This window comes from Hippocampus guttulatus, chromosome 18 (genome assembly GCF_054856545.1).
Source record: "Hippocampus guttulatus isolate MCC_2025c chromosome 18, RoL_Hgut_1.0, whole genome shotgun sequence".
Lineage (NCBI taxonomy): Eukaryota > Metazoa > Chordata > Actinopteri > Syngnathiformes > Syngnathidae > Hippocampus > Hippocampus guttulatus.
Genome location: NC_141278.1, coordinates 11,422,800 through 11,437,373, shown reverse-complemented (window position 1 = coordinate 11,437,373; position 14,574 = coordinate 11,422,800). Strand labels below are relative to the sequence as shown.

The 14,574-nt window shown below is 47.4% G+C and overlaps 1 long non-coding RNA gene across 1 annotated transcript; it reads right to left on the bottom strand.

Moving 5' to 3' along the window:
- Positions 1-7,232: 7,232 nt before the first annotated feature.
- On the bottom strand, positions 7,233-14,005 carry LOC147191216 (uncharacterized). The gene is made up of 3 exons (XR_015103681.1): positions 13,923-14,005; positions 7,486-7,574; positions 7,233-7,290 (listed from the first exon to the last, which is right to left on the bottom strand). It is a non-coding gene; the product is annotated as an uncharacterized LOC147191216 (long non-coding RNA).
- Between the last annotated feature and the right edge of the window lie 569 nt (positions 14,006-14,574).

Sequence of the window (14,574 nt, the reverse complement as noted above, 5' to 3'; positions counted from 1 at the left end):
AGTAAGAACTCATAAAAACTGTTGGGGTTTTTTCCGACGCAGGAAAAGTTGAAAGGCCAGGAACATCTTCAGTCTGTGTCAGTGGTCGGCAACCCAAAATGTTGACAGAGCCATCCATATAAAAAAAAAAAAAAACCCAAAACAAATGTGTCCATCCATCCATCCATCCATCCATCTTCTACCGCTTATCCGGGGCCGGGTCGCGGGGGCAACAGCTTTAGCAGGGAAGCCCAGACTTCCCTCTCCCTAGCTACTTCTTCCAGCTCTCCCCGGGGGATCCCGAGGCGTTCCCAGGCCAGCTGGGTGACATAGTCACTCCAGCGTGTCCTGGGTCTTCCTCGGGGTCTCCTCCCGGTGGGACATGCCCGGAACACCTCACCAGGGAGGCGTTCAGGAGGCATCCGAATCAGATGCCCAAGCCACCTCATCTGGCTCCTCTCGATGTGGAGGAGAAGCGGCTCGACTCTGAGCCCCTCCCGGATGACCGAGCTTCTCACCTTATCTCTAAGGGAGAGCCCGGACACCCTGCGGAGAAAACTCATTTCGGCCGCTTGTATCCGGGATCTCGTTCTTTCGGTCACGACCCATAGCTCGTGACCATAGATGAGGGTTGGAACGTAGATCGACCGGTAAATTGAGAGCTTCGCCCTTTGGCTCAGCTCCTTCTTCACCACGACAGACCGATACAACGTCCGCATCACAGCAGACGCTGCACCGATCCGCCTGTCGATCTCTCGCTCCCTCCTGCCCTCACTCGTGAACAAGACCCCAAGATACTTAAACTCCTCCACTTGGGGCAAGATCTCTCCCCCGACCCGGAGGGGGCACTCCACCCTTTTCCGACTGAGGACCATGGTTTCAGATTTGGAGGTGCTGATTTTCATCCCAACCGCTTCACACTCAGCTGCGAAACGCTCCAGTGAGAGTTGGAGAGCCCCGTTTGAAGGAGCCAACAGCACCACATCATCTGCAAAAAGCAGGGATGCAATACTGAGGCCACCAAAACGGACGCCCTCAACGCTTCGGCTGCGCCTAGAAATTCTGTCCATAAAGATTATGAACAGAATCGGCGACAAAGGGCAGCCTTGGCGGAGTCCTACCCTCACTGGAAACGATTCCGACTTACTGCCGGCAATGCGAACCAAACTCTGACATCGGTGGTATAGTGACCGAATAGCCCGTATCAGGGGGTTCGGTACCCCATACCCACGAAGCACCCCCCACAGAACTCCCCGAGGGACACGGTCAAACGCCTTCTCCAAGTCCACAAAACACATGTAGACTGGTTGGGCGAATTCCCACATACCCTCGAGGACCCTGCTAAGGGTGTAGAGCTGGTCCACTGTTCCACGGCCGGGACGAAAACCACACTGCTCCTCCTCAATCTGAGGCTCGACTTCCTGACGGACCCTCCTCTCCAGCACCCCTGAATAGACCTTACCAGGGAGGCTGAGGAGTGTGATCCCTCTGTAGTTGGAACACACCCTCCGGTCCCCCTTTTTAAAAAGAGGGACTACCACCCCGGTCTGCCAATCCAGAGGCACTCTCCCCGTTGACCACGCGATGTTGCAGAGGCGTGTCAACCAGGACAGCCCCACAACATCCAGAGCCTTGAGGAACTCCGGGCGGATCTCATCCACCCCCGGGGCCTTGCCACCGAGGAGCTTTTTAACCACATCGGTGACTTCAACCACAGAGATAGGAGAGCCCACCTCAGAGTCCCCAGGCTCTGCTTCCTCCAAGGAAGGCGTGTTGGTGGAGTTGAGGAGGTCTTCGAAGTACTCTGCCCACCGATTCACAACGTACCGAGTCGAAGTCAGCAGCGCCCCATCCCCACTGTACACAGTGTTAGTGGTGCACTGCTTCCCCCTCCTGAGACGTCGGATGGTGGACCAGAATTTCCTCGAAGCCGTCCGGAAGTCGGCTTCCATGGCCTCACCGAACTCTTCCCACGCTCGGGTTTTTGCCTCGGCGACCACCGAAGCTGCGTTCCGCTTGGCCAGTCGATACCCGTCAGCTGCCTCTGGGGTCCCACAGGCCATAAAGGCTCGATAGGACTCCTTCTTCAGCTTGACGGCATCCCTTACTGCTGGTGTCCACCAGCGAGTACGAGGGTTGCCGCCACGACAGGCACCAACCACCTTACGGCCACAACTCAGATTGGCCGCCTCAACAATAGAGGCACGGAACATGGTCCACTCGGACTCAATGTCCCCCGTCTCCCCCGGAACATGGGAAAAGCTCTGTCGGAGGTGGGAGTTGAAACTCCTTCTGACAGGGGATTCTGCCAGACGCTCCCAACAAACCCTCACAATACGTTTGGGTCTGCCAGGACGGACCGGCATCTTCCCCCACCATCGGAGCCTACTCACCACCAGGTGGTGATCAGTTGACAGCTCCGCCCCTCTCTTCACCCGAGTGTCCAAAACATGCGGCCGCAAATCCGATGATACAACCACAAGGTCGATCATCGAACTACTGCCCAGGGTGTCCTGGTGCCAAGTGCACATATGGACACCCTTATTTTTGAACAAGGTGTTCGTTATGGACAGTCCGTGACGAGCACAGAAGTCCAATAACAAAACACCACTCGAGTTCTGATCGGGGGGGCCGTTCCTCCCAATCACGCCGCTCCAGGTCTCACTGTCATTGCCCACGTGAGCATTGAAGTCCCCCAGCAGAACAAGGGAGTCCCCAGCAGGAGTACTCTCCAGCACACCCTCCAAGGACTCCAAAAAGGGTGGGTATGCTGAGCTGCTGTTTGGTGCATATGCACAAACAACAGTCAGGACCCGTCCCCCCACCCGAAGGCGGAGGGAAGCAACCCTCTCGTCTACCGGTGTGAACCCCAATGTACAGGCACTGAGCCAGGGGGCAATGAGCATGCCCACACCTGCTCTGCGCCTCTCACCATGAGCAACTCCAGAGTGGAAGAGAGTCCAACCCCTCTCGAGAGAACTAGTACCAGAACCCAGGCTGTGTGTGGAGGCAAGTCCGACTATATCCAGTCGGAACTTCTCTACCTCACACACCAGCTCTGGCTCCTTCCCTGCCAGAGAGGTGACATTCCATGTCCCAAGAGCTAGCTTCTGCAGCCGAGGATCGGACCGCCAGGGTCCCCGCCTTTGGCTGCCGCCCAGCTCGCATTGCACCCGACCCCTTTGACCCCTCCCACGGGTGGTGAGACCATGAGAAGGGGGACCCACGTTGCCTCTTCGGGCTGAGCCCGGCCGGGCCCCATGGGTGTAGGCCCGGCCACCAGGCACTCGCCAACGAGCCCCACCTCCAGGCCTGGCTCCAGAGGGGGGCCCCGGTGACCCGCGTCCGGGCAAGGGAAACTGAGATCCTTTAATTTTTTTTCATCATAAGGGGTCTTGGAGCCGTGCTTTGTCTGCATCTGCAAAAAATTAAGTCTTATATAAGCCTTAGAATAAGATAAGATAAGATATCTTTTATTTGTCCCGCAATGGGGAAATTACAATCAGAATTCAGAAAGGAAAAACGCTGGGTAGGGAGAGGGAAAAAAAAAACCCCACGCTCGAACTATCCTCTTCCGAGGATAATTTAAGTCCAGGATAAAAAAGACCCTAGCACATGAATAAGTATTAGACAGTTACAACAAGTCACAAGACATAACATGTATAAGGGGGGGGGATGAATGGGAAGGGGGGGAGGGGGGTAGGGTAGGGTAACCGCGACGCGGCCGACAATGACCAGCCGCACGGTCACTGTTGCCGAATGAAGGCAACACATGCTGTGTGTATCTATATTAGAGTACGATCAAAATGACGAAGGTGGCTACACAATGAGCATTCATGATCAAACCTTTTTTCCCCTGCAGTGCATCCTGTAGAGCAAGGGGTGGCCAAACCTTTTTGACCGAAGATCTACTTTTCGATCAACCAACCTCCCGCGATCAACCCGTTAACACACACTGCGCATACCCACGCACGCCATAATGAGCAACAGCCATAACGGCCCCTAAGATGAACGAAACAGAAAAATAAAGTAGACATGAGTTTGCCTACCTTTGTCGCGACCTGACGCTGAGGTATGGGACGTACTTTTGCAGCATGTTAACTATCGTAGCTCATGTGTGCCCAGTGGCGGTTCTGGATCAATTTCACTGAGGGGGCCGGGCTGGGGCCAGGGGTTTTGAGGGGGGGGGGGGGCACATTCAACACAGGGCTAAAAAGACAAATTCGAAATCTTATTAGACTTTTTATTTCTTCAGACTTTGAAATTGTAGTCATAACATTACAGTGATGAGAAAAAAAACAGTATTAGGAGGGTTAAAATGTCTGCAAGCGTAACAATACGCCGTGTCCATCTGTTGAGAATATTCAAGCCAGGGGATGATATGGGACCAGCCTGCCGGGGACAAAAATTGCAAATACACTGAAGCTAGATGTTTTACATGCATATAATTATCCAAATTTTAAAAGGCAATGTCTTATATATTGATCCTGTTAAATAAAATTTAAAATAAAAAGGGAGACTAAAAAAGTTACACACACACACACACACGCAAATAGCACTCGTGTCGTGATAATTTCCTTCTCTGCGGACTGCTTCTCATTTTCCCGCTCATTTTTAAGTGGCGCAGCGCACTAAACGGTCCGACTAGAATGTGAAATCACGCACTTTCGTTCCACCTTTCGCGTCGGCGACTCGACTGCGCTCGGAGGGGGGGGGCAGAATCGGTGCTACAGGGGCACTGCCCCCTGTTGCCCCCCCCCCCCCCCCCCCAGAACCGCCACTGTGTGTGCCGTTTAAAAATGCTTCTAACAATTGGACTGTGTGCCTCTGCCGATCGGCAAGCCTTGGGAAATTCCCTCAAAAGCTCAAACCTGAGAGAGCACGAACTAGTGAGCGAGCCTCAGCGGTGAAAGCCAAACAACCTGCTGCTAGCCGAACCACCAGTTGACCAACACCACACTCGACTCATGCCTCCTCTTGCCCCTCCGTCCGGCTGCAGCAGCTGCACCCGCCTTGCCAAGAAGATTGCTGAGCTGGAGCAGAGAACCTCCACACTCTACCAAATCCACGATGCTGAGCTGCAGATGGACACAATCATCTTTGCTCCTGGACAACCAAAGTCTCCATCTTTCAACGACACAGCTGCTGCCGCCAAAACTGCTTCTCCCTCAGTTGACGAGGCCACCACTCTCGATCCCGCTTCTGAAGTCTCCTTGCCGCTCGCCGATCCAGATGACACCAGGAGCGCTTTCAAATGAAATATTATTAAGATAAGATAAGAAAACCTTTATTAGTCTCGCAATGGAGAAATTCCCGATTCACAGCAGCAAAGTTATGAAAGGAAGAAGTAGAACAACAAAATATAGGAGCTGCTGGAAAGGCAGCCACTCTCGCGGCGCCATTTTGAAGTCAAAATAACACAACACAACACATAGGGCACAGACAGTCGTACAATCTTCACCACTTTTCTGCATACATTTTGTTGTCTGAAGCAGTTAATGATGAAAGAGGAGAGGATCAAAGTGTCCTTTCACCAGTGGATCAGAGACGTCATGCTGAAAATGTGCACACGTCTGCTACAAGCTAAGTTTTGAAAGCAAACACGAAGCTATAGCGTCCATTGACGAAAAAGAGATTGGCTCACTTCTCCTGTCCCATGTAAATCCGCTTCAAACTCCAAGCCGCGACTCCCAGTTCCAAATCTGCATCGGCGCGGCACGCTAACGCTCCTTTCTTCTCATCGTCGGCTCCTCAAGACTAACATCCATCCAGCTGCAGACCGTTCAATAGCACCAATCTCTCCGTTGAACAAAGCGGGGCTGTGAAAAATGCTGCCCATTACAGGCGCAAGACACAAGCGCCCCGGGACTGTCCAGCAACGACAGTCAAATGGCGCCGACATTCCTCCCAGGCAAAAACAGTGCTGGTATATCCATGCTGCCGAGAAGGCGCAACCACCGAGCACAGTGTTTCCTCCTTGATGAATGTCGTGGCCAAAAAATGCTGAAAAAAGTCCACATCAGGTCCACACGGCATAACAACAAACACAAAGTGACAAAACAAACCAAAAAACAACAAAAAAAGCAAGGCTCATGAGCGCACTTGCCGATGGCAAGTCAAGTGAATTATTATAAAAGCCGGAGAGGGACCCCTCACTGAAGTAGGCGCTCCTGGAGAGCCGACGACTGGTACCAGGCCTGAGTGGACAGGGTCCTGAAAGTGTCACGACGGAGTAAATCCGTGCGTTTGGGAACGGCAGAGGACCAGGCCTTTTTCGGTTCCCATTTTAGCATCACCAGCTGAGCGCTGTGTTTGCCACAGCAAAGGCTGCGCATTAACGCGGAAAAGATGTGCCCGTATGTCTGCGTGAAACAGGCAAACCACCAAACTCGAACGCACCCGAACTTCCCAGGTATTTTCGAAAGTCCAATAAATATTGGCAATCGTAAACCATCAGGATAGGCTCGGATAGCACCAAACAGTGCGAATAGTTTGATCTATTTTTAGGATTTTGCATTGTCTTGGTAAGCATAAAAATTAAGATTTGCTTTTAGTTTATGGATTGCGAGTTTTATGTCAGATAAAACTGTCCGTCGCCCGCTTTGGAAATATGATTAAGTTTTTGTCAGGCTGACATTCGTTCAAACATAGTTTTGTGTTTTATTAGCCAGTATGTTTTGTTGTTCAGATATTAAATGTTAACTCGAATAGTAACTCCACTTATATGAAGAACGAAGAAGTCTTTATTTCAACACCGCTCACCTTGACTAACAGGACGACAACTGAACTCTGCCCCCAACCTCGTGCTCTCATTCCCCATCGTGAGGCAGCACTGCCCCCTAAGCAGTGTGCTATTGTGAAGGTTATGACTAAAAAAATAAAACATGAAATGTTAACAATGTTCATGTTTTATTTCAGTAACGACAATAACATTGCAGAAGTAATATGCAATTGATGTGAAACACCTGTTTTGAATGGGTAAATAGTGCTCCATATACAATTTGAATAATCTGAAATGAGCAAAGGTGACAACATTTTATGTTTGCTCTTAACATGTTCGCAAGGTTACATTAACCTTGAACAATTAAACGCTTTTCTAAACTTGTCAAAGCTGCCTTGGAAAAATACAGAACTTTTCAATGAACATAAAAAAAAGACATTTGACCGTAAACAAAATAAAATGTAGAGATGTACAAATTGGATTTCGTCAAACGTGTCACGATTGTTGTCAGACTCGGCAAAGCATTTGACGGCTTTGGTGCGACCCTGACTGTCGCTGGCGTTTTTGTCCTTGGATGGATTGTGAGCCTTCTGTTCCCAATCACCCCAAAAAAATAAATAAATTTAAAAAAGAACAACATTGACGGATGCATGAATTCATATTGTGAAAACTTCAAGATGGCGATTCTAAAACTTTGGGTATTGTCGCTGTGTGATTCAAACCGTCAGTCACATTCACATGTTTGCAGAATTGTAAATATTCTAAACATGGCATCAGATACTCACCCTGCCGACCAGTTTTGCCATTTTCTTCGCTGGACGAACGTCATCATCCTTCGAGCCAGATGCCGTTTTCTTTCTTCCTCTGCCTTTACCTGCACAAAATCAAGTAAGTAACCATGATGCTGCTGTGATTGCGATTTATTAACAGCGAGTTAGGTGTAGTGGGACCTCTATGCATGAAATTAATTGGTTCTGGAAGACATTTCGAAACTAGAAACTTTTGTAAGTAGAGACGCGTTTTCCATGTAAATGCCCTAATCCGTTCCAGGCCCCCCAAAATTCAGACGTAAATGTTTTCTAAAGCATAAAAATGCATCAAAATATGTAACAAATACATGTTACAATTAGATCATTCAACAATAAATGAGAGTCATGCATAATGTAAAAAAACAAAGAATAAAAATGGTCATTTCACTTTTAACTGCGTCCTCATCGTCTTTAGTTCATGTTCTCTCTCAGAAGTGTTTTTTGCCTGGCGTTTTGCAGAGATGTGTTCCTCGAGCCGGTCCTTGGCCTCGAGGACCGGCTCGAGGACCGAAGGGCGGTCCTTGGTCCTTGGCCTTGTAGTCAAGTCCTTTGTCCTTGGCCTCGGGAGTCAAGTCCTTGGCCTTGGATTGCCGGTTCTCGGACACAATGATGGATTAGAGTCTCGAATCCCTTTTATAAGGACCGCAAAAATCGCGAAGGAATCGAAAAAATTCCATCGAAGGAAACCCATCTTGATGGATTAACTCTGTCACTTTAAAAGGGGCGGGTCTGCCACCGATAGGTGACAGTTAGCGCAACGTGTAAAGAGCGGCATCACAGTTAGTTTCAATCACGGTTTGTTGCGTTCGCGATCGGCAGTTTAAATAGCGTGTAAAGCCTTTCTGTAACAGTGGTGTCTTTTATTTCGTTATTTTTGCACAGTCGTCGCACTAGAATGTTTGTTTGAACCAAGTAATTTGCGTTACAGCTGGAGTCAATAATGTCGGCACTTCACTTTGGCCGTTGGGATTTGGAGTCCTTTTGCTCGATTCCAGTAATGTTTGCTGAATGCTTTCTCATGTTTGGAATAATGAATATTGATAATACATTGTTTAAAATCATGGTTGATTTAATTATTTATTATTATTGTGAACTTGAAGGTATTAATTAATGTAGTATTAGTGGGAGTGGTAATACTGGTAGTACTGTGGTAGTACTCAGAGAATGTTTAGAGATCAGCCACTCCGTTACCTCTGCGTCCGAGACGCATAATTTTCCCACAGGACGCAAGGAAATTTCTCGGTCAAAACAAACAAACAAACAAAAAAACTACAGCAAGCCTGAGGATTTCACAGTAACAATGGTTACCGGTAGCGTGTTGTTTTCGTGGCTTCATTTTCACCGTACCGAAAAATAGTTTAATTCTAAAAGTCACCGCACTTGAATTGACTGTGATCCACGCGATTTCACTGCGCCTGTATGTGTGGTGTGGTGTGTGAGTGTCTTTCTTCTAATTTACTTTCGTTTTGTTTTGTTTTCAGGGGGGGGGGGGGGCACAACAGATGACATGCGCATGCGGGTTGTTATTTTAGTCCGCAAAGTGAGGAATCGCGCGGATGAAAGTTTGAGATGGCGGCGAAAAAAACTCACCAAGGTCTACTAATTACGATATTTAAGAAATGGGAATGCTTGTCTGATTTTTCGTATGAATCGTCCAAAGGGCGTATCACTAAACTCACCTGTGACGTATGCACAGAACGCGAGAGCGAAATACGACGCGAGGCACGATTACGAGGCAAATTGGTCATTAGATTTGTAGGCTAGGGCGGCCCGGTAGCCCAGTGGTTAGCACGTCGGCTTCACAGTGCAGAGGTACCGGGTTCGATTCCAGCTCCGGCCTCCCTATGTGGAGTTTGCATGTTCTCCCCGGGCCTGCGTGGGTTTTCTCCAGGTACTCCGGTTTCCTCCCACATTCCAAAAACATGCATGGCAGGCTGATTGGACGCTCTAAATTGTCCCTAGGTGTGAGTGTGGGCGTGGATGGTTGTTCGTCTCTGTGTGCCCTGCGATTGGCTGGCAACTGATTCAGGGTGTCCCCCGCCTACTGCCCGGAGATGGCTGGGATAGGCTCCAGCACCCCCCGCGACCCTAGTGAGGATCAAGCGGTTCGGAAAATGGATGGATGGAATGGATTTGTAGGCTAATCGCTGTGAAAAATATTATGAAACAGTATTGTCTGAACTGGCTGCCTCCCCATGACGAATCACTTCTTTTCCTCAACTTTTCGAACCATCCTGTGCTTGCTTTAAAATCAAACTCTTCCGGAGCAATGCTAGAATCCTCTATTATTATTATTTTTTTTTAATCAAATCTCCATACAATTGTCTTGTTTTGCCACAAATCGTATCTTGGCTAAGACTGTCCCCTCCAAGCTGTTTCTCATTTATGAAAATAAGCAAACGTTTCTCCACTTCCTCTAATATTTGTGGCCTTTGTTTGCTAAACACACGAGATCCTTTAGCCACATCACTGACTTTATGATGGTCTTTCTTTTTTAGGATGCTGCTGATTTCGGCATGCCGAACTCCTTTGCCAACACAGACACACGCACACCTGATTCATATTCCACTATCAAATCTTTCTTAAATTCAATAGTTTTGCGCACTATTTTCCTCTTTTTTCACCAGCTTAACTACTTCCACTTGCTTTCTTTGGTGCCATGCAGAAATAACAGTCCAATTTGCAGAGATCCCAAGAAACGCATCTGCTTTTTTTTTTAAATAATCTTTATTGAACCCGTCTGCTCACAGTGGATCAGTGTCGCGTCCAAGGACCGGCAACCCGAGGCCAAGGCCAAGGCCAAAGACTTGCCTCCGAGGCCAAGGCCAAGGACTTGGAAAATTTTCCGAGGCCAAGGCCAAGGCCAAGGACCAAGGACTGATTTTGAAGCTGAGGCCTAGCCGAGGACATGTATAAAACAATGCTATCATACCACTTGGCAGGTCTTCATGATTTGCAACACCCCTCCATCATAACCCCTTGCATCCCTAACGTTTGAATGAAGTGTTTTTATTCAAAGAGTAGAACAGTCAGGGTACGTGTTATTTATACTGAGAAAAAAAAATAAAATCATATGATATACATTTATGAATTAATGTTTTAGTGCAATAGTTTCTTAATATGAAGTAAATCAATACTCAACAGGCATGACATGGCACGGAACACAAGTTGAGAAATGACTTTGCATAGAAGTCAATCACTGACTGCAGAAAAAGCGGTAATCTCTCAGTGCTAATTTTACAGTTTACCGGCAGCGAGTCCCAGGGACTCGCTGATCAGAAAAGTATGAGTGCCATTATGGATTGAGAGAGTCCCAAATTTCGAATTCTGAAAGGGTCTACTTATTCAATTGCATATGATAATAACACAAACAACAACATATACTTACAATGATAAACAAATGCTGCAAAAATTTAAATAATTCAGGAGCAGGCCTGAGGATTTCGGAAATTCATGGTAACCGTTTTTCGGTTCCGTCGGATTACCCAATGGGAAACCACGATTACAAATGTTGGGTTCCGTAAACGTTCATCATGGGAACCCATTTTTCTATTTTGACTGATATTGATAATCAAGAATTCCGAAACTCAAAAGTATAATGTTTCAAGGGTAAATGTTTGAAAACGATGCATTAACAATGAACATGACATCAGCAGCTGTGTACTCCAGGTTTATTCCAAAAAATAAATGGATCAAAAACTGGTGTACTCATGTGGCATCATCAGAGTATTTTTTCCAATCTCACACTGCAAAGATTAATTAAATAAATTGATGTGGCTTGACATCCTCTTCCCAAGACGATGCATGTGTAATCTACGATCAATTTGACGAAAGAATTGAACGCACGTCATCATTAGTTCTACCAAGAGTTAACCATTAGCATGACTACACCTTGTGACGAATGTTTTATTCATAAGGTTACCATGCTACAACCAGTAAATTATACAATAACCAATACTGTTTCATAATATTTTTCATAACGATTAGCCTCCAGTGGCCCGGTAAGTCCAGTGGTTAGCACGTCGGCTTCACAGTGCAGAGGTGCCGGGTTCGATTCCAGCTCCGGCCTCCCTGTGTGGAGTTCGCATGTTCTCCCCGGGCCTGCGTGGGTTTTCTCCGGGTGCTCCGGTTTCCTCCCACATTCCAAAAACATGCTTGTCAGGCTGATTGGACGCTCTAAATTGTCCCTAGGTGTGAGTGTGGGCGTGGATGGTTGTTCGTCTCTGTGTGCCCTGCGATTGGCTGGCAACTGATTCAGGGTGTCCCCCACCTACTGCCCGAAGATGCCTGGGATAGGCTCCAGCACCCCCCGCGACCCTAGTGAGGATCAAGCGGTTCGGAAAATGGATGGATGGTTTAGCCTCCAAATCTATTGACCAACTTGCCTCGTAATCATGCCTCTCGTCGTATCTCGCTCTCGTGTTCTGTGCATACATTCCAGGTGAGTTTAGTGATACGCCCTTTGGACGATTCAAACGAAAAATCAGACTGGCATTCCCATTTCTTAAATGTCGTAATTAGTAGACCGTGGTGAGTTTTTTTCGCCGCCATCTCAAACTTTCATCCGCGCGATTCCTCAATTTGCGGACTAAAATAGCAACCCGCATGCGCACATAACATTATCTGTTGCATCACCCCCAACACTGAAAACAAAACAAAACGAAAGTAAATTATAAGAAAGACACTCACACACCACACCACACCACAAACACACATACAGGCGCAGTGAAATCGCGTTGATCACACAGTCAACTCGTGTGCGGTGACTTTTATGGTTAAACTATTTTTCGGTACTGTCTTTTCGCCCCTCTTAAAGCGCCAGTTGAAGTCATCAACGTGGGTTTCCCAGGATGGATTTGTTTGATTTCTTTATGATTTTTGCGGTCCTCTGGCCCACTTTATACCTGTGGACGAAGGATTAGAGGCTCTAATCCCTCGTTGTGTCCGAGGACTGGCAACCCGAGGCCAAGGACCAAGGACTTGACTCCGAGGCCAAGGCCGAGGACCAAGGACCGCCCTTCGGTCCTCGAGCCAGTCCTTGAGGCCAAGCACCGGCTCGAGCAACACATCACTGCAATGGATGCTCTTTTTTTAAAAATCTTTGAACGGAGTCTGCTCACAATGGACGCTCGTTTAAAAAAATCTTTGAACGCATCTGCTCACAATGGAGGCGTCACTTCTTCGTCTACCCGAGGAAGCATCACTTCTTCGTGTAAGGAAGTCGAGAGGAGTCGAGTGGCACATTCAAGTGCGCTCAGTTTGGTCAAGAACCAATTTTCGTTCGTAATCCGAGGCATAAAAAACTTGACATTTTTGGTCGAAAACCGATTTGGTCGAGAACAGACGTTCGAAAACCGAGGTTTGGCTGTACTTTTAAGAGACGCTTTCATGGCCACTTTCTTTTTTGGTGTGGATGTCTTCCGAGGTTTTGGAACTGCAGCGGGTGGGTTCTTAGACCCTCGACATAAATCAAACTTGCTGGAATGCGAATTTGCTGGCAGTGTTAGATGCCTTGGTTGAAGTTGATTATTAGTCTAAAGAAACTCAAAAAAGTTGCAAGGGGTCAGAGAGAAGGTAGAGGAATCGTAAAATCACAGTACACAGCCATCTCGTTACCTCTGCGTCCCGCATCCTAGACGCATAATTTTCCCCCGGGATGCATAGTTCCAAATAATGTGCATTTTTATGACGCAAGGAAATTTCTCAGTCAAAAAATAAGTAAATAAATAAACAAACAAACAAACTATGGTACATCTTTTTTTCCAGCAACGATCGCAGTTTGACAATCGCCGCCATTGTTGTTTTGATCTCGCGTCAAGTAACCTGTTCCCAGTTAGCCCATTCACCTGTGTAATCCCACATTTTGGAAAGAAACCCCAAATGTCTTCCAAAATGGACTGTTCCATCTCAGGGACGGAACATCCATCTCTGTTTCGTCATAAACAAGCACTGCAAAGGACGTAACTCACCAAAATAGCACGTCCGTCATGGGCTCAAATTGTTCACCGGCCTCTTACATGGTGATCGTCACCCATGTCATACATCCAAGATCCAAGTTGCATTTTGTCACATTTATGACATTTGACGTCTTTGTGTATGGTTCAACCGACTTGCAGTTTGTGAGCGAGTGCTATGATTAGAGTATGTCTTCATTACCCCTCCGGGTGCAATCACAAATAAGGCCAAGCTCCAATCTAAAATGATGCATTGTTACCATTTGTTGGCAGTTGTGCGTCATTTTAACACCCTTCCCAAGCTTTGAATTCCCAGTACAGCCGCATCATACACCCGTCAATGGATCCCCATAAAAGATGTGAAAACACATTTTTGGCATAGAATGTTTGGATGTTTTGGCGTGAGTGATGTAATATGCCGTCTATGTGTATGATAAGAACAGCAAAGTTACCACTCACCACTGTCGTCGCTCTTGTCTGAGAAGGCCGATTTAGAGGAGACAATTGTGGCTGTCCTTTTCTTTTCAGCCACAGGCCGGGGACTAGAAAAGAAGGATTAAAAGGTACTCAAAACAATTGTTACCTGTGATTTGTGTGGTTTTGAATTGCGGACACGGAAGGTGATGGGGAAGAAGGGAAACGGGTAACAAGGGGCTACAGATGATCAGTGTCTTCCAAGCACAATCAATAGTTCACATTAAGGTGAGTACAGTGAAACTCCTCTACAACGAAACCTAAATGGGCGAAAATACCCCCTAGTGTGAAAAAATGTTCATGCATGAAAGCCATTCCCACTTTTCTGCTCCCCCTATGACGAAAAGTCCCCCTGTTCCGTTATACGAAATCTTTTTCTCTACTCTTGCCTCGCAACGAGATTCACTACAAGGAAAACAAGCCTTCCGCAAAAGTCTAATCCAACAGCGACCTCTACTGCTTCGCTCGGAAACGGCAACAGCAACCACCACACTGGTTTACACATGCGCAGTAGTCCAGGAAGTATTTGTTATTGTTAGGATTAAAAGGTACTCAAAACTACTGTTACCTGTGATTTGTGTGGTTTTGAATTGCAGACACGGAAGGTGACGGGGAAGAAGGGAAACAGGTAACAAGG